Below are 19,814 nucleotides of genomic sequence, written 5' to 3' on the forward strand. Positions count from 1 at the left end.
TGCAGGAAATGTGGGGGAGTTAGATTCAGACAGAGGTGAGCTCTATAGCGGTCGGGGATTTTCTCGCGGTCTCATGGATTCAATACTTTTATTTTTTAGGGTTTTTTTATGAGTAACTCAAACTACATATCTCTGTGAAAGATATAAATATTTCAGTTTGAGAAAAGATTCGTGAGCCGGCACATGATTATCTTGTTTTCCCTGGAGATTTAATCGGCTGATGCGGTTGGAAATATTCATATTTTACATCTGCTTAAGGCACATCTTCTCGTATTAACACGTCAACTATTTTCTCTTAAAGATTTTGATTCAGGAACAGGTGATAACACACAAGTAAACACAGTTGTGACAGTGATGTTCTTAAAACAGAACAGAGCTGTCAGTCCTGATTAATCAGAGATTCATCGCTGGCAGGTCGTGTCTTACTGTCAAAACCAGAGGGAGTTTCTCATTCTGTGTGGTTCAATCAAACTGGAGTTTCCTAAACACATTAGTGATGATTCTGACAAATTACTTTATTTCATATTAAAGAATAAACCCCATTATGTCCGATAACATCATCTTGTGTAGCCCCCCAAAACAGTGTGGCTTGACTGTTCTAGTGTTCTAGTTCTAACAGCCCTACACTCTATGGATCTCAGTTAAACATATTATCCAAATATAGTTCAGGTGGGTAGCTGCGTCAGCATGCGTAGGCTGCAAAGGAACAAGTAATAGGTTTATTCCATGCTGAAAAAAAGAAGAAAGAGAACACAACGTTTCGGCCGTGGAGCCTTCTTCAGGTGTGAATCCAAATATAGAATATCTTGCAATGACCTACAGGTCTCTCTCACTCTACACACCACTTGCAGTAACAGATTTTAATAATCGATAAGTACTACATTTCCAGGTTCTGTACCAGTCCTGAGTAGACTCAAACTTCCTTAATATGTGATCAAGCTACAGAATTGTTTTTTTTTTTCAAATATTCTTTCTGACTGAAGGGGTGAGGTGTTTTTATTGGAACAAAGGTCTGATACTAGACACAAGCTCTATTGTCGGGGGGGCTGGATTACCTGGATTTCCTATTGGACAGTTGTTCATGTACTGAGGATTCTATTGGCCAATAACAGGAATATCGATTCAATTCCTATCAGCTGGACTTAAGACGTTGAGCAGCCAATCATATTGTTTTCTAGGTAGTCAGTGACAACACTAGATGACAATGTTCACACAGTTCTTTATGAAAGAGGATGTGCTTGAAGTTCTGGAGAGTAAGGAACCTGTAGGATTAGAGAGAGCCACGTTTTGTTTAAATTAAAAAGACGAAAACCTTCTACCTTCTGAATCATTTTATGTCTTCATAAATACTCTTGGCATTATTATGACTAAGAATGTGTTAGAGCAGAGCTCTTAAATATTATAAGTATCATTTTTGACAACAGAATCCACACTTGACAAATGGTGTGTGTAGGTGTATACATGTATATAAAACTTTCTCGTTTGTATCCTGTGTGGTGTTTCTTCTGACCACTATTAGAGCAAACCCGTCGATTTCAGTTTAACTGCTAAAACAGCCTTGAGCTGTGTGTTACGGTGACCGAGGAGTGTGGCTGCCACATAATGTACATATATCACTTTAACGGTGTAAGACTCAGTCAGTGTGACTGTGCTCACTGAAGCATGAGACAATTTTAAATGATACCTATAAATCAAGTAAATGCAGTAAAAAGTATGCCATTTATAAGCTGTGAAATGTTTCAAAGGAATAAAATTTGATTGCAATTTTACCCTAGTGCCATTATTCATTGTCAAAAAACAATTGAATGTTGTTAGCTATTGCCTAAAATTGAAGCAGGCTTTGACATTCATGCAGACGTTTTCAAATTGGAACAGTCCATTAGACATCCTGTAGGGATGATATAGCCACCATGCAAACACAAGGCACAAAATGAAGAAAACCCAGACTCTTCCATGTCAGGAATTTGAGCATAGCTTGACCTGGACCTTCTTGTAGAATGATTTGCACCAAGATCGTGCAAGGTGAGAGATTTTAGGAATCCTTGTATCTGTAACACTTCTATGGGAGGACTCGCTCCAGTTGTAATGGAGAGTGTTTGGATTGTGGTTTATTTCAGACCTGAAGGCTTCTTCTTCTGGGAAAGAGAGATCCTGCACACTGAGCTTGTTAGAAGACACAGCTGCCACAAGGCAGGTAGGAGTATCTCTGCTCTGCCACCACACACCATGTGTTTTGCAATCCTGATTCTTTTGCACAAAGTAAAGCACTTTTTAAAATAATAGTTCTTCCCTTATGTTTTCCTGTCTCTGTCATGATCATGTGTACCACTGTCCTTCTCTAGCAGGGTTTGGATATGAACTGGATTCTCTAGCTATCACTCTGTCCATCTGCTTCACTGGTAGAATGTGTGGATGCTCTTGTAAAATGTTTATTTGTGGAAAGTAAACTTTTGATGGTTAGTTTCACATCACTTTGTTCTGAACTATGAACGTCTGTTTTTATCATTTTTGTGATGCCACTAGAGGCAAAGTACTGAATTGAAGGTATATTAGGAATAGTGTCTTAAATTTCACTGAGACTTTTGACCACTTTTAGATGGCAGAACAGAGGTACTGCACTATGGAGCACCACCATGATGACATAGTGGAACAAGACACAGGTGCACTCTTACTTGCAGGCCATATAAATCGAACCCAGAGATGACAGAGAGTAGAAACTTCAGTCAAGCTGCACACAAACTGCATCTGACTGTATGAGGTGAGTGTGTGATTTCCCATTTGGAAAAAGATGTAGAGAACTTGTTGTAAGACAAAGGAAAAACAAAGACTTGGTATTAAGCTAAATCATAGCAAAACAAAGAGAGGGCAATGGAAGAAGGGAGAAGTAGAAAAAAAGAAGGTAAAGCAATTAACAAGAGACATACAGATAGTTGAAGATAGTTAAAGGCAGAATTTCAAACCGAGAAATTTGCCCAAGACAAAGGTGTGCATGTGTGGGATGATGAAAGAGTTTAAGCTTTTCAAGGTTGGAATGATTGTACAGATTGGAAGATGACTGTGAGGATTACTGACCAGTCTGATGTAATAGAGTAGAGCAGAGTAGTTAATTGCCATATGTACACATACGTTGGAATTCCTAATCGCTCTGATCTCTCGAGACAGAGTAGGGCAGATTTTGGAGATGGGTGTACATCATACACTTACTCAGTTGATATACAATTTCCTTTTTTGGGAACAGTATGTACAAGTGAACTCAGGGACGTCTCTCACCATCAGCAACCAGCACAGGGGTACCCCAGGGGTGCGTGCTGTCCCCACTGCTTTTCACATTGTACACTGATTGTGTACGCCACTCTGACATCTGTGCAATTATCAAATAATTGGTTGATTTGGACTTTTGAATTATGGTGAATACAGTCAGACAGGAGAAAAATATATTTTTAAACGGTGTCAGGATAATTCCCTGTTTTTAAACACAAAACAAAAGAAATGTTCCAATCCTCTGAGCTCTGTAATTGTAAATGGAATGGATAGTGAAACAGTAAATGAATATAAATACCTTGACAATATTATTGTTTGTAGATTAACTTGGACAGCCAACACAGAGGAAGGTATTTGGAGGTGCAACAAAGGTTGTATTGTTTAAGGAAATTAAGGAGTTTTAATGCAGAAAGCAAATTGTTGACATTTTTTTCTTTTTATTCAGAACAGTCTAACCTTTTGTATTCAGAGCTGGGGAGGTGCTTTGTCCTTGCAGAACAAAAACAAGTTGAAGAAAGTGATCAGGACTTCATACACATTACTTTCACTTTCCTGTTTCTACAGCAACAGTCTAGCCTCCCAGAATCTCCTGTTTAATTCCCTCTCAGTCTGTTCTGGTCTGCAGTGGCTGAGCAGCTGCTGCAGGTCACCCAGGAGAGCTGCACTGAGGGGGTGAAGAGGGTCCCTCCTGTGGGTGAAGACCCCTGAGCTCCTGTGGGGGGGAGAAGCACGTTATCAGCACAGCTGTGAGAGGTAAATAAGGAACTTAAGGTCTAATGGAACTCTAGTGACTTTGCTTTACTGACTACCTAAGATGTTATGAAGAAGCATGTTCTGTGATTTGTACGTTTGCTGTCCGGTTTTAAACAGTGGACAAGTAGGTGTCACTCTGCCCTGTGCCCCACAATTTCCATACCAGAGCCCCAGTTCAAAGACTCCTGAGGTATATTTTAAATATTCTGGGTTCTACAGGGCTCAGACAGCTCACTTCAATTCATACTCTTACTTTCCTTCCCTGCTACTGACACCCCATTCTACAGCAAACTTGTCAATACTTATTTTGAAGTCTGAGAATTATATTTGTATCTGCAATTAAACATGTGTGTCTGTATATATATATAGACGTGTCTGGGACAGTAACACCAGACTGGCGAAGGCCAGTAAATATCGGAGTAATACAGGGGGCCATTTTGGCAGGTTGTTAACCTATACTTGCATGAATCGGACTGATTTTTAGGCTTAGAATGATTTTCAATATCAATTACTACATTTTGACATGGCCATGAAATGTGTATATAGCACTTTTGCATCTAAGAAGCCTTGTCACATTGTCAAATCTGCTTTCATATTTACTGATGGAAGAATAATTGTATTTCTTCATTCTCAACAGTGCTGTCAGTCACAGGCCTTTCCCTGAGCCCCTGAGCTGGGAGGATCATGAGGACCACCTGGACAGTCAATAGTCTGCTGCTTCACCTGCATAAGAGGTCACTTTTAACAGCAGTTTCTTTCATCATTAAGAGGGAGTTATGGACTACTCTTTCAGGGGATTCTAAAATATCACATTCCTATTCTTTTTAACAAATGTTAGTATGAAATAGATTGTTAGGAAAACGATACAGTGATCATTGTATCACCTGATACACATAGCTCTACACCTGCAGTTACAAGTGTTGAACCTCAAATCTCTTTATGTCTCCTGTATTTCAAAGAATCAGTTCACCTTTTTTTTTTTTTACGAAAAGAGGAAAATGAGAACTCGGTTAGTAAGCAAACTAAGAAGTGTTTTCCTAATGAAATATGGCTTTTTCCAAGTCAAATTTCATGTTCTTCCTTGTGGTATTTATGCTGATCTTATTTTGTTGGTACTGTACAGGTCTCTTGGAGAATCTCTGTAGATTTACATTGGATATATATTTGTCCTAAAATAGTGAACTGTATATATTGTTTAGAGGAAGAGCTTTTGATTCAAGTAATTAACTTTTAATGCACATGAAATTGAATGATAAAAATGTCCCCCCCCCCCCCCATCACTGGCTTATAATAAAATACCTGAAGAGTTCCTGGGTGCTCCCTCCTTTCAGCAGATACACATCTTAGTATAGGAAGATGCTTCACTTGTTGAGTCTGTCCTCAACATGCCTACTTAAATATGGAACAAAGCAGATTGTGAGGGTGTGTGTTTGTGTTACAGCACCACACTGGCTCATGCTGTGCAATGTTCTTTCAGAGGATAGTCCGATTTGTTCCTAAAGCACAGTGATCATTTTTCCGAGGGCATGTTCCCCCAAAAGAAAGCACATTAAGCATCTGACATGTTTACATTCCTACACAAGGCACTTTGTAATTAACATTGGAGTCTCTTATCCTTTCTGAGTTCTCAGTTCCTCCCCCATCTCCACTCTGAGGTGGACCTGCCAGGGGTAGTGCTCAAAGCTGGAGTTGCTCATCAGCACTAGTTTGATCTAAAGCAGTTTTTACTAACAAGGGGCTGGGAGATTAGCAGATTTATGATGGAAAGTACAGTCTGTGACTACGGGCAGGCAGTGTAGACAAGCTGGATTATCTTACCTTGAATTCAACAGTCAACTCTCCAGTCTCACGCAACACGGGAGCTCTGCGCTTCGGCGTTCGGACGGTTGTAAAGGACAGGAAAGCGGAGGACCTGAAGAGGAGAGTATAAAAAGCCTGCCGAAACACGACTAACAAACCTGACCAAGCATTCAGACTACAGGTAGCAATGTTAAATGGCAACAGAAAGGATACGTTGCATTCCGTTCCTTTTAGAGATACGAAAGTCGTTGGTTTAGTTGCAATTCAATCTTGCTTTCAAAGCTAGAAGGCATTTCTAAAACCAACTGTCCGCAACGGTCCTTTTCTTAATTACTCTGGAGCTCACATTCCTCCTCTTCTTCAGTTCTAAACTGTTCCTGTCTTAATAGAAAGAAACCTTGACCGAAATTAAGCAAAACATCCGGAATTGTGTTTTTCTTCGAGGCGCAAAGCCGCTATTTAAAGGCAAAGACGCACTCCGGCAGCCGGAACCGTTTTTAAAGCAGACCAATCGAAAGCTGATACAAGATTAATCAAACCTGGCTTTAGACTTGTAATTATGTAGACATGCCTAAAACACGGACGGTATCCTGGAGTTAGCCGTCTCCGCCTTCGCAACACGGTCTTTCACAGACAAATACAATCCCACTCCATACTTTTATCTGGATGAAGTAACATTATTGAAACTTTAATTTAACACTTACGATTTGTTTTCAATTAAATATACTTTATTCATCCCCGGGTATCCAGGTCACGAGGTGAGAAATGAGTGTCAACCTTGCGACATTTTTTTCAGATTTCCTGTCTTTCGATTTTGGATCAAGTAGAAAGAATTATACCGTTGGTACTGTATAGTTGATATTTGACTGTTGGATTGATTTGATAATCAATCTCACCTTTGATTACTGTACATCGCTCATTTATAATAGTTCCCCAACAAATTTCACTGTATAACCTACGCTGTACAACACTGTATAGAATGTGTATGCCTTTTTAAAATTAATCAAAATGAAATTGGAGCTCTCTCTTAGAGATCACAACTGCGAGGTAGTATACTACTAAATACCCGACACTGCTTCCACTAGTTCAGTGCCAGACCTCTGATATAACATTATATAGAATTTTGATGACTTTTTAAATTCATTAAAATAAATATGCATCTGTCTCTTAGAGATCACCTTTATGAGTCTTTTATAGACTTGTAAATATCTGTTTCCACTAGTTCAGTGCAAGGAGTCTGGTATTCATAGACAACATTTGTACCACCTGCACGTTTTGCACTTGACTACAGTTACTTTCTTATCTAATAGTATATGAAATAACAGCATCTCTCGTAGTAAAAATATGGAGCGATGTGATGCACCATTGATTGCAAAACGTGTTATTAAAACGTCTTTATCACAATTCTGTTTTCTTAACCTTATCAAACGCCCATGGAAATATAAGTATATCTTATCGTGTCGTGTATAAAGGATCTAAAGGGATACTCTGTCCAGACGCCAGCTGGGGTGTAAAACATTCAGATGAATATATCGCTCATATAGTAATTGTTTGAATAGAATTAGAGTCATTTCAGACATTTTGTTTTAAAAAATAAAACATTTTAACCTCTCGGACTTCACGTCTGACACATGACATAAAGGCTCCTCCAACTCTGTGGCAAACTTTGAATCTCTGTTTCTCGCTGTCATTCGATATGTTAAACAAGTCATGTCCAGTCGCAAAAAGGCTAGAAAACCGCATTATAAAGGCGTCTCAGCGGACTTAATGTTTGAAAAGCGAGAAAATAGGGGGAAGTGTCTGGTGTCGGAACTGGGACTTGGCTTCAGACTGAATAAGACAGTTACATGCCCAGTGTGCTGTATGGCCGGCCTGGTGGCTCCGCGGGCTGAACCATCGGACACTTCTAAAGTTCAGAAAGCAGAGCGACTCTCAGAGATCAGAGTGAGTTAAACTCGAGCCCCGAGCCTCTCCGTCAGTGTGAGATCTTATCCCCGGGTGTAGCTCTCGCGCTGTCGGGGTGAGTTTGTGGAAGTGGCTGTTCTCTACCACGCCGGCCGTTTTGGGGGGCTCCATTTTCGGGGCCTTCCAAAACAGGGTCAATTGGGTGGTTTAGGTCCTTTAAAAATGATTAGTTGTTGACTCAATTCTAAAAAGCAGCCCCTTATACCACTGTGACACCTTCAGGACAGGTGTGGCATCAGCAGTGAAAGAGAGGTGCAGTCCTAACTAGGAGCGACAGGGGCCTCTCTCCAGCACGTTTCTCTTGATTCGATCAACTGGCCACAAGAGAAACGTTCCCGACGAACAAACTCGTAGGTGAATGTCGCTGTACCAGTTTGTCTGAAAATCGTTAGCTGTTGAATGCTTTATGCATTTTTTTGGTGAGTACAAATGTCAATGTATCTTCAGTAACGTCAGTGTTGAGCCCTTGTAACTGAATCTCCAGCTGTCCTTCAGGAGCCGAGCCCGCCTCCAGAGTGACCTTCCTCAGCGGACACGCCCCGTCCACCTGTTCCACAGGTGCGCCCGACAAGATGGCGGCGGGACGAGTTTCTGCGGCGTTAGGTGCGGTTGCGTTTTATTTCTAATTTTCTTATTTTAAGTTAAAACAATGCAAATATCACGTCGAGTAAAGATAGACAAGTGTTTATGCATGTTGCTATATTTTTAATTGTATGTATTTCAGTTTACTTTGTGTTTTAGGACGCCGTAATTAGTGTTCTCTCCGTTTGGGCGTGCTGTGGACGTTTTAAAATCTCCAATTAAGCGTTCTTATACTATCTTTCATTGAAGTATTTTTAAATATATGGTACTTCTAGGTATGTAGATATGTAAGGTTTACCACCAAACAAATTCCTTTATAAAGTCAATTGCTGTGTGGTTCTCTTCATTGCGGATATGGACTATAACCCGTTCCACTCCGAACTTCTAAAATATTAAGATGAAATTACGAATTCGTATGTTTTTTATTTCTCCAGGTGAGAAAAGTCTTTAAAGAAGTGGCCTCCTGTTATAAAAAAAGGGTTTCTCAAAGGTACTGTAAGTTATATTCCTACCTCTCGCCATACTGTTTTTTGTAACTCGATAAGACAACACTTGTTGCCGGCATTTTAAAACAGAACGAGTTTATACAAACATTCTAACTTCTTTTTAGTTTCGTTGTGCTTTTGTTGAATACAAATAAAAACTCTAAGGCGCTGGATCTTTATCTATTAATTGAGTAAAGATGGATAACACTAACAAATATTAAGGATGCTTTTCATAGCAGGGAGTTTTATCGAAAATGATACCCGCTGTAAGTGGTACTTTCTCTTAAATGTATTTGTAGCGTTGAATTTCTATGTGGCCGAACATATTTTCTAAATATTGTAATAGTGGGACTGTTTTGTTAGTGAATTTGAGCGGGATTGCGTATTTCTTCAGGCAGCTTATTTAAAAAGTTAGACTTCAAGCGCATCGATTCTGCACATCCGGTATGCTGTTAACTTGTTTTCTCTTTTGCCTTCAGTAATGCGGCTCCTGCTCCTCGGCGCTCCGACAATCTCCTCTCCAGCTCCGCTCCAGCAACTCCTTGTGCGTTGGCAAGTTACTCTTGACAGTGTGTGCTTTTCCTTACATTTAATTTTGGACACCAGAGCTTGATCTGTAATATACTATCTCTCGTATAATTATTTTAATAATGTATTTATGTAATTATGTCTCCAGTGCTGTAGTTTAGCTTCAAACATTTGCTTTATAAAGTCAGTTTCTGTTGGATCTCGTTACGGATAATAAAGCTTTCCGCTCCGAAATTATACAATTGTGAAAATATAGAATTGACTGATTCGTTGTATTTTATTTCTCCAGGTGACAAAGGATTTCAAGAACGCGCCTGCAGTTATGAAAGTTGTTTTTCCCCAGGGTAAGTAATGCTACCTTTCGCTATACCATTTCTATTTGTGTAACTCCGTAAGACAACACCTGCTTCCCTGCATTTTAACACCAGAACGGGTTTATACCAAGCTTCTTTTCGTTAAGTTGTGCTTTTGTTGAATAGAGATGGGAAACTCTCAAGTCGCAGATTCTTTGTCTATTGAATCCATTGGGTAAAGACGGATAATACTGAAACTTTTAACGACGGTTTTCAAAGCAGGGAGTTAACTCGAATATGATACACGCTGTAAATGTATAAATAGAATTGCATTTCTATGCGACTGAACGAATTTTCAAAATACTGGAGTAGTGGGGGCTGATATTTATCTGTGATTTCTCATGAAATTACTCATTGGTTTCTTATTTTAGCTGATTAAAAAAGTTAATAGACTTCAGAAAGTCATGCGAATCGATTCTGCAAATCCGATATCTTGTTAACGATGTTTTTTTCTTTTGCCTTCAGTTCTGCGGCTCCTGCTCCTCGGAGATCCGAAGATCTCCTCTCCAGCAACTCCTTGTGCGTTGGCAAGTTATTCTTGATAGTGTGCGCTTTTCCTTGAATTTCATTTTTGACTCCAGTGGCTTGATCTGTAATGTACCGATTCAGTGGTGTATCTTTCCCTTGATGTATTGAAGTTTGTAATGTTTCCTGTTGGCTGCTGCTACTGCTTGTGCTGTGTATTCTGCAATAAAAACTGTTGATTTCATTTTCTGAATTGTCTTCTATTTTTTAAGGTGTGTTGGAAGGGTTTGCTCTGGGCTGGTGTCTCGCTGCTGTAAGTGTTTGGCTGCAAAATCTGGAGAGAGCACAAACAGTTTCTGAGAAACGATGCGATGGGTTGTTTTGTACTTTGCGCCACGGCCGCAAGGGGACACCCTATCGCATCGTGACTTGGAAACTGCGGGGGCTACCCCCTTTTTAAGTCGCTCCAGATTTTCCCGCCTTTTTAGATAGTCTCTGGGGGGTTAGGGTCCCTAGCAGGGAGCCCAGGTACAGCCCCTAGGGGAGGAGAAGGGAGGATAGCTCTAGCCAAGCCCCCTCACTCCCAGCTGAGAGGAAGGCGGGCTGGAGGTGGCTTTGGCCCGAGAGAGAGGAGGCACCCAGGGCGGACTCGGCCTATCAGTCACAGCTTGCAACTGACAGACTTCTAAGTCCACACCAGGAGACCTGCCTCTCTGCAGGGACCTAGGCCATCACCAACCTGCCTTCCCCTGCTGCTGGGAGTGAGTGGGCTTGGCTAGAGCTGCAGTCAATCGCCCAGCCCCTCTCTCCAAAAAGAGGAGTAGACGGGGCTCGGTTTGATTGATGGGAGGAGACCACGCCCTGAAAGAGCCCCGGTATATACTAAGTTTTTTGGCGGGAAAATCTGGACAGACTTAACAAGGGGGTAGCCTCTGCAGTTTCCAAGTCACAAAGCGATAGGGTGTCCCCTTGCGGCCAGTGACAACAAGGAAAAAACAGCCCTTCGCATTGCTTCTCGGAAACTGTTAGTAAAGTCTCTCCGCCAAAAAACTCACCAACACCGGGGGTTTTCAGGACCAAGGGGATACTGAACTCTGCACGAGAACAGAAAGAACAAAACACTTCAAAATCCAATAAACAATTTATTGAGCGAAAATTGCATACAAAACAAAGCATTCCGGTACGAGAGATGCACAGACTCGAAGTGAAAATTAACACATTTAAAGTTACAAAGCATCAAAGCAAGGCTACATTAACGCTAAAGACTTTTTACAAATAAACAGAGTACAAAAACATTTGCATGCAAGCACATGGAAAAGCACAGAAACATACAGCACGTTACTGTTTCTCCGAGGGATCTGTCGAGGCAGCGACCAGAGTGAAGACGGGAACTTCGTTGCCTTTCCTGCAAAACAACAGAAATCAGTATTAGTTGTGCTTTCTGTTACAAACAGCATCTCGCATTTATACCAGCTAGTTAGATCGAGCTTCCGTATGTACTGACACGTTCAGATGAAACAGTTTTACATGATTTACAGTTGAAATAAAGCACTTAGTCTGCTGTATCGCGAAATGCTCCTGTTGAACAGATATCGAAGCACTCAGGTTTGCTTTTCAAGTGTGCAAAATAACGAAGGCACAATCAATACAGCTACTGTACATGTTTATCGATTAGAACGAATCTATCACATTCAAATGTTTTTTTACAACTTCCATTTTGATTAACATTCGTTTTCTGAAACAACTTCGTTAACACGTGAACAATTAATCCAAATATTTTGGGCTCCATTGTTTTAATTCTTGTGATGTAATTTGGAAGCCAAAACGGTTTCTTATGAATCTGTATTATGCGCACCCCCCCAAAAAAGGCTAAAGTGATAGCAGTTTAACAACTTCTGCCATGGAGAAATTTAGTGAGGCTTAGTTTGACTCCTTTGGACAAGTTACATAACGTTTATCAACAACAATTTTCTGGAGATACAGTATATACTGCACTTCAATGTGAAACGCGTAAACGAATAAATAGGTTTATACTTACATAGATAATTCCAGCAGCTGAGCCGAGCATGTCCTGTTCGAAGACACCAAACTGGAACACACGAACATGTATTTAGACGACCTTTAACAGATAATTTAAAACAAAGTTTCTTAGCAGCAAACGGCGTTTTCATCGGGAGAGATAGCGCAGAACATATTTAAAATAAAAATCAGTGTAAAGAAATGAATAAAATGTTTAAACCTCCGTTTATACTCCCAATATTTAGCGAGGATCGTGTCCTGTCCGAAGACACTAAACTAAAAACACTAATAACAGCAGAATTCAGAATTTAAACACCATTTAAACATAAAGTATTCGTTGTAAGGGTTTTTTTAACCATTTTACCACGAATAGACGAACATAACCACCTAAAATACTCTAGAAAACAATGAAAAAAACTGAATTCTAGAAGAGCTATTTTCAGTTTGGACGAATGCTTAAATGTGCGGGCAAATTTCACGAAATGTTGATAAAGAAAATTAAGATAGACAGAAAAGCGACGTTTTCATTCTGCCAATACAGCAGTGTCTTTAGTGCTACAATAGAGCTTTTCCTCGATGTAAAAGAAATTCTCACGCTGTTTGTGGAACACAAGTTTAAAAAAGGAGAGAAGCGTTGGAAAAGAGAGACAATAAAAATGCTATTTAGCGCCTAACGAAAATAAGTGTTTACTGCTTTCTCCTGTGAGGTTTAGACTACATAACTACATTAATTAAATCTTATTTACATTAAAATAAATGAAACATAAAATTAATCACAAAAAGACGCGGAACAAACTCACTCAGCTCCCTCCTCTCTCGCAGACCCTGGCGGACAGGTGAGCAGGGCGTGGCCTGCGAGGGATGTCATTCAAGTGGGCGTGGTTACCGGCTGACTGGGCAGGTGGCTTTTTTTTGTCTCTTCTTTTTTCCTACTTCCGAAAACCTGTGGAAGAAATCAAGCGTGTTTTCAAAAGCAACCATGAATTACACGTTTCAAAATCTTTTTTTTCCCCATGTCCATTAAGGTAATCACAGCTGGTGCATTTAATACTTATTAGTATTTGAGGGCCACAGGAATATGAATTAAAGAATTTACTAGAGAAACGTCTGCACACTTCAAAAAGGAGCGCACACGAGAAATAGGGAACAGACACTAAAAAAAGAGAACGCACACTGGATATCGACAAACATGAAACTCTCTAGGAAAAGAGAACGCCCACTCGAAAAAGGGGTTCACTCTAGAAGAGTGTCAGCACACACTGCAAGAAGACGGGCACTCTAGAAACCAGAATGCACCCAAGAAGAGCTGGCACATGCTAGAAAAGGCAAACACTCTAGAAAAAAAAAGCACATACCAGAGAAAGGGTACGCACACTAGAGTGCAGACTATACAATGGAGTTCAATCTGGAAAAAGGGAACGCGCACTAGGAGAAGAGAACACACTAGAAGAGAACAAGCACTAGAAAAGGGGAGTGCACAGACTCACTTAACGTAGTGCACACTATAAGAATGGAAGTGCATACTCAAAAAAAGGAACACACTCTCCGACAAAGATGGCACACTAAACAAAGCAGCATTCCCGAGAAAAGGGAACACACTGGGAAAAGATAGCGCACAGTAGAAAAAGGGAGTGCACAATAGCAATGGGAGTGCGCTAAAAACAAATCGCATACGCACTAGAGAAAGGAGCACACAATTGAATAAAGAGCACACACTAGATGAAGCAAACACACTTGAAAAAGGAACACAGTCTATAAAAAGGGAATGCACACTAGAAAAAGTAACGTACACAAGAAAAAGGAGTGCTCAGTAAACAAAGAGAGTGCACACTAGAACAAAAGAACTCACTAGAAAAAGGAGCACAAAACTGAAAAAGGAGTGCACAGTAAAAAAAGGAACGCACACTAAAAATTGTGAGTGCACACTAGAAAAAGGACATGCACATGAGGAAAAGGACCACACACTGGAAAAAGAAAATACACGCTATAAAAGAGTGCGCACTAGAAAGGAACATACATTTGAAAAGGGAACACACACCAGAAAAAGAAGCGCACACTGTAATGATCGTACCCATGTGGTGTCTTTCGTCTAGCAGTGGCAAAGGAAAACTGTCACATTCTCACAAGGGCTCAAGGTTTTCCAGGGCTTGCTGAATACGCCAGATCTCTTTCAGGTGATCTGTATTTAATTACAACGATTCCGTTCATTACTCCATTTCTCATTTACTCTATTTAAAGCCTTAGCCCTGCTTCAATGGTGCTCCATCACTGTCCTTTTTACCCCCTTCACTTCTCACCTCTGCACTTTTTTCTCCATTCATGTTGTTATTCTGACCATGTGCTGTTTGCTAGCTAGATCTGTTGGTGGAGCACGAGACTCATAATCTCAGGGTAGTGGGATCGTGTCCCACGTCGGGCGCCAGGTCCTCCGTGTTGGATGTAGGGCACAAGGCTAACCACCCTGTTCCCTAAAAAAACAAATGTTACGGAAACACCCACGGGATGTTTCTGCCCTACAGGCCAGCAGTGGCATATAGGGCAAACATCCTTCTGTCCTGTTGGCTCCCCTGTCCTTTTTACCTTGTTCTTGTCTTGCCCTGTTCTCCAGTTCCCCAGGCAGGTGTCACGGATGTCAGAAGGGCAAGCCGTGGAATGGCCAGGAGAGCAGTAGAGACCCTATGCGTAGTGGTAAAAGGGGGCAAGATGGAGGTTAGCCCAAGCTCAGGGGGTCATACGATGTCAGAATAGAAACCTATGCCCTCAGGCCACGGATGTGGGGCGACCTGGTGCTCGGCGGGTCTCAGGACATCCGTACCCTCAATGCTGAGCCAGGAGCAGAGCAGACACAGGAAGTAAATAGGCTACACCACAGGACACACCGGAAAGACATGAATAATCACAAGGAACAAGGAACAGGACAGAAGGAGAGCGCCCTCTAGGTGTACAGGGCGTGACAGCAGGGGCTTCAGCAGTCTTTCCAGGTGGTCATCTCAGCCGGGATCCCGAAGCCCGTCTGCACCTCTGCCCTCTTCCTGATGATGAACAATTCTCGGAGAATCCCCTGGATTTCTTGAATCTGTGCTGTGTCCTTGTTCTCATTCTTCATTCCCGTGGTGCCTCACTATGGTGTTTCCCAGCTTGGAGCCTTTTTCAAACTTATAGAAGGACAAGATGAAACTAAATTCTACACGTTACCAGGGAGAGTCAGGCAGATCTCATGTTACTGCTGTTGTGGACAGTTTATTTAGTGTTTGTGGTCTTAACTGTAAAGGGCTGATGGAGTTTATGTGAACAGTGTGTGAATTAGTGGGGCTTAAGCTGTATACAATGGATTTATAAGAAAGCAGAACTGCAGTAGGAGGAGGTTAAAGTTTGTGTTTGTACAGTTTGTAGGTTGAACTCAATTAGAAGATCACACATAAGTCAACAGGTGGAGATTAATTTGCTACATATTCAGGCATAATCAACGCAGATGTGCATTAAAAAATGACAGAAGGAAATGGAAATTAAAAGCCAGTTGATGGTGTCTGAGTATTGAGAAAGCTGGGAGGAGTCTTTAACATTCAGTAACATCACCAACACTTTACTCAAAGTGTGCAGGAGTGGCCCTGAAGGATTAGGGAAGAGTAGGAAATGAAAAAATACAGTTGGACTTTTTTATTTAGAAAAGTCAGAATTGACGACTCTACTGTCATTTCAAAGAGATTATAAAAAAAAAACATTAAAAGAACTCATTTTAAAATAAGAGGTTGCCTGTGGCAAAGATTAACAACATTTCATAAAGCAATGTAGATAATGCTCCATTTTAATAAGTGCTTTGACTATTTTCCAAGAATAAATGATTTCTTTAATTTAATTTCACTCAAAATTCGCCAATTCTCTTCCAAGAATAATGGTCCTGGAGTGTGTTAATGACACTGAACAAAAAGCAAAATAAATATATCATATATTTTTCTACATTTCAGACTTTCTTCTTAATGTGGTATGTTTCTGCTTGTCTTGACCACGAAGCCCAGGACAGTCAAAGCTAAGAAAGCTGCTCCCAAGAAGAAGTGAGCGATAGACTTCTAAGAGCCACCAGCCCTCCTGGGAGAGAGTGCAGCTCTTTCCACAAAGGGTTGCGGGAGAATGGCGCAGGTACATAGCTACTTTATACAAGAATCTCTGACCATGTGGGATATTTATTTTCTAAATCTGATTAATGTTTCCTGATTGTCTCGAACAGGTGCAACATCATTCATGGAGTAAGAAGTCAGGTAAAATGTTTTGTTACATGTAGCTTTTCAATTCCATTGAAGTGTGTGACTTTTCCTCTGGTCACAGCTAAAGTTGAAGATTTATTAAGGCGTAACATAACAAATCTATCTCTAGTATCAACAACGGTGAAATCTGTGTCGATCTGAATTTTAAAGTTGCGTTGTGCTCTCGCATGTGAGTGATCTCGGTTCTTATTGGTCTTTTTTGCTTAAATACACATAAGGTATCATGTTAAAACATTGTTACTGAGCCTTTGATGATGGTCGGTGAACTATGAGGAACAGGGGTGGAGCGTCATTATTGGAGTGGACACCCATATGAAACCAAAGCCTCTTCTGCTGGTTGATAAGCCAGAAATACAACTGCTAAATACAGTAATGTGTTAAAGAAAATAGTACTTGAATTTGTGACTTAACTGAGAACAAATGTTGCATTTTATCCTTAGTTACATGAGTGTTGTACATTGTTCTCACTTTTCTTTTTTGCGGTTCCTTTGTATTTTAAGAATTACACACATACAACTACTTTGCAAGTAGATGACGAGATGTACATTACACAATGACCTTACACAAAATTATCTCTGTGAGGTGTTAAAATAATTTGAACTCTTGTTGAAGTGAAACACAACAGGTCTATTTTTTTGTGTTGCTGCTTAACTTAAGATCAAGGATACGTTTTTTTTTTTGTTAAACCTATGTGTACATTATAGTAAAAGTTAAATACAGTTGGAGAAAAAAGATAAAATAACAGATACAATTGATACCAGGATGGGAATACAGAAGCTTTGTGGAGAATGTCAATTGAAAGAATTTAATAACCAAATAATGACTGGGAAAGAAAGAAAATCTCTTTTAACTAAGAAAGTGCTACAGGTCCTGTAAGGTTACTGCTCGACTGGGGCAGAGCTCAGGGTGCAGAGATCACGACTATCCAGCAGAGGGAACAGTAGAGACGTAATGTTGTTTGTAATCCTCTAAGGAAACTGCAGTGAGACGATAAGAATTAAGAGCAAGTGGGAGCTGGTCTGAAAAAAAATTGCAATTACCTTTAGATAAAAGAATAGAAGACGTTTTAGTAAGGCAGTGTGAACTGCTTTGACACAAACCAAGGGAAACGTGAAAGAATGCCATGGAAAAGTGTGTTTAAAAGTTCTTTACACAAAGGGTTGTGGGAGAAGGGCGCAGGCCACCCAGCCATTTTGTAGAAAACGACAGCCTGTCTTCTTTGCAGCAATGGCTGCATGAGATTATCAAATCAAATTGATACCGGTAATCAAAAAGGCTGCATGGATCGAATACTGTTCTCTCCTTTGAACTTGCTTCTATTTGAAATGTTCTTGTAACTTCTTCAGTGAGCATGACTAAGAAGAATACAAAGGTAGTACATTGAGTCTATAATAAACGTTTACAGACGAAAAATCATCAGACTTCCTGGTGCAGCCTTAAGGTAAATTACGTTATAGAAGAGTAAATGTCCTGCTTACAACTTTAGACCCCACAGCTCAACCAACATATTTCTAAATTCTTTCATTCATATTCCAGTGGCCCTCAAATACTAATAAGTATTAAATGCACTAGCTGTGATTACCCTGATGACCATGGAAAAAAGGATTTTGAAACGTGTAACTCAAGGGGGCTTCTGAGAACATGCTCGATTTCTTCCACAAGTTTTCAGGTGGAAGAAAAAAGCCACCTGCCCCGTCAGCCGGTAACCACGCCCACTTGAATGACATCCGTCGCAGGCCACGCCCTGCTCACCTGTCCGCCAGGGTCTGCGAGAGAGGAGGGAGCTGAGTGAGTTTGTTCCGCGTCTTTTTGTGATTAATTTTATTTTTCATTTGTTTTAATGTAAATAAGCTTTAATTAATATAGTTATGTAGTCTAAACCTCACAGCAGAAAGCAGTAAACACTTATTTTCGTTAGGCGCTAAATAGCATTTTTATTGTCTCTCTTTTCCAACGCTTCTCTCCTTTTTTAAACTTGTGTTCCTCAAACAGCGTGAGTATTTCTTTGACTTCGAAGAAAAGCTCTGTTGTAGCACTAAAGACACTGCTGTATTGGTAGAATGAAAACGTCGTTTTTCTGCCTGTTTATCTTACTTTGGTTTATCACACATTTAAGCATTCATCAAAACTAAAAATAGCTCTTCTAGAATTCAGTTTTTTCTCATTGTTTTCCAGAGTATTTTAGGTGGTTATGTTTTTCTATTCGTGGTAAAATGGTTAAAGAAACCGTTACAGCGAAAACGTCTTTGTTTAAATGGTGTTTAAATTCTAAATTCTGCTGTTATTAGTGTTTTCAGTTTAGTGTCTTCGGACAGGACACGATCCTCGCTAAATATTGGGAGTATAAACGGAGGTTTAAACATTTTATTCATTTCTTTACACTGATTTTTATTTTAAATATGTTCTGCGCTATCTCTCCCGATGAAAACGCCGTTTGCTGCTAAGGAACTTTGTTTTAAATTATCTGTTAAAGGTCGTCTAAATACATGTTCGTGTGTTCCAGTTTGGTGTCTTCGAACAGGACATGCTCGGCTCAGCTGCTGGAATTATCCATGTAAGTATAAACCTATTTATTCGTTTACGCGTTTCACATTGAAGTGCAGTATATACTGTATCTCCAGAAACTTGTTGTTGATAAACGTTATGTAACTTGTCCAAAGGAGTCAAACTAAGCCTCACTAAATTTCTCCATGGCAGAAGTTGTTAAACTGCTATCACTTTAGCCTTTTTTGGGGGGGTGCGCATAATATAGATTCATAAGAAACCGTTTTGGCTTCCAAATTACATCACAAGAATTAAAACAATGGAGCCCAAAATATTTGGATTAATTGTTCACGTGTTAACGAAGTTGTTTCAGAAAACGAATGTTAATCAAAATGGAAGTTGTAAAAAACATTTGAATGTGATAGATTCGTTCTCATCGATAAACATGTACAGTAGCTGTATTGATTGTGCCTTCGTTATTTTGCACACTTGAAAAGCAAACCTGAGTGCTTCGATATCTGTTCAACAGGAGCATTTCGCGATACAGCAGACTAAGTGCTTTATTTCAACTGTAAATCATGTAAAACTGTTTCATCTTCTGAACGTGTCAGTACATACGGAAGCTCGATCTAACTAGCTGGTATAAGTGCGAGATGCTGTTTGTAACAGAAAGCACAACTAATACTGATTTCTGTTGTTTTGCAGGAAAGGCAACGAAGTTCCCGTCTTCACTCTGGTCGCTGCCTCGACAGATCCCTCGGAGAAACAGTAACGTGCTGTATGTTTCTGTGCTTTTCCATGTGCTTGCATGCAAATGTTTTTGTACTCTGTTTATTTGTAAAAAGTCTTTAGCGTTA

At 40.2% G+C, this 19,814-nt stretch overlaps 4 long non-coding RNA genes across 6 annotated transcripts; 2 read left to right on the top strand and 2 right to left on the bottom strand.

Moving 5' to 3' along the window:
* The first annotated feature begins 1 nt into the window (after position 1).
* LOC148640669 (uncharacterized) lies at positions 2–5,014 on the top strand. Of its 2 annotated transcripts, none has more exons than XR_015930072.1 (5): positions 2–35; positions 2,118–2,194; positions 2,597–2,758; positions 3,826–4,014; positions 4,652–5,014. It is a non-coding gene; the product is annotated as an uncharacterized LOC148640669 (long non-coding RNA). The 2 variants fall into 2 exon arrangements; XR_015930073.1 differs by having other exon boundaries at positions 3,870–4,014.
* Positions 3,887–6,356, bottom strand: LOC148640670 (uncharacterized). Its single transcript, XR_015930074.1, has 3 exons — positions 5,833–6,356; positions 5,314–5,406; positions 3,887–3,973 (listed from the first exon to the last, which is right to left on the bottom strand). It is a non-coding gene; the product is annotated as an uncharacterized LOC148640670 (long non-coding RNA).
* Positions 6,357–7,256: 900 nt separating this feature from the next.
* LOC148640671 (uncharacterized) lies at positions 7,257–10,436 on the top strand. 2 transcript variants are annotated; one of them, XR_015930062.1, is made up of 5 exons: positions 7,257–8,382; positions 8,796–8,851; positions 9,326–9,415; positions 9,664–9,718; positions 10,193–10,436. It is a non-coding gene; the product is annotated as an uncharacterized LOC148640671 (long non-coding RNA). The 2 variants fall into 2 exon arrangements; XR_015930061.1 differs by having other exon boundaries at positions 9,326–9,390.
* Positions 10,437–11,321: 885 nt separating this feature from the next.
* LOC148640672 (uncharacterized) lies at positions 11,322–12,356 on the bottom strand. The gene is made up of 2 exons (XR_015930064.1): positions 12,231–12,356; positions 11,322–11,597 (listed from the first exon to the last, which is right to left on the bottom strand). It is a non-coding gene; the product is annotated as an uncharacterized LOC148640672 (long non-coding RNA).
* Between the last annotated feature and the right edge of the window lie 7,458 nt (positions 12,357–19,814).

This window comes from Lepisosteus platostomus, chromosome 25, assembly GCF_059453375.1.
Source record: "Lepisosteus platostomus isolate fLepPlt1 chromosome 25, fLepPlt1.hap1, whole genome shotgun sequence".
In the NCBI taxonomy this organism is placed as follows: Eukaryota; Metazoa; Chordata; class Actinopteri; order Semionotiformes; family Lepisosteidae; genus Lepisosteus; species Lepisosteus platostomus.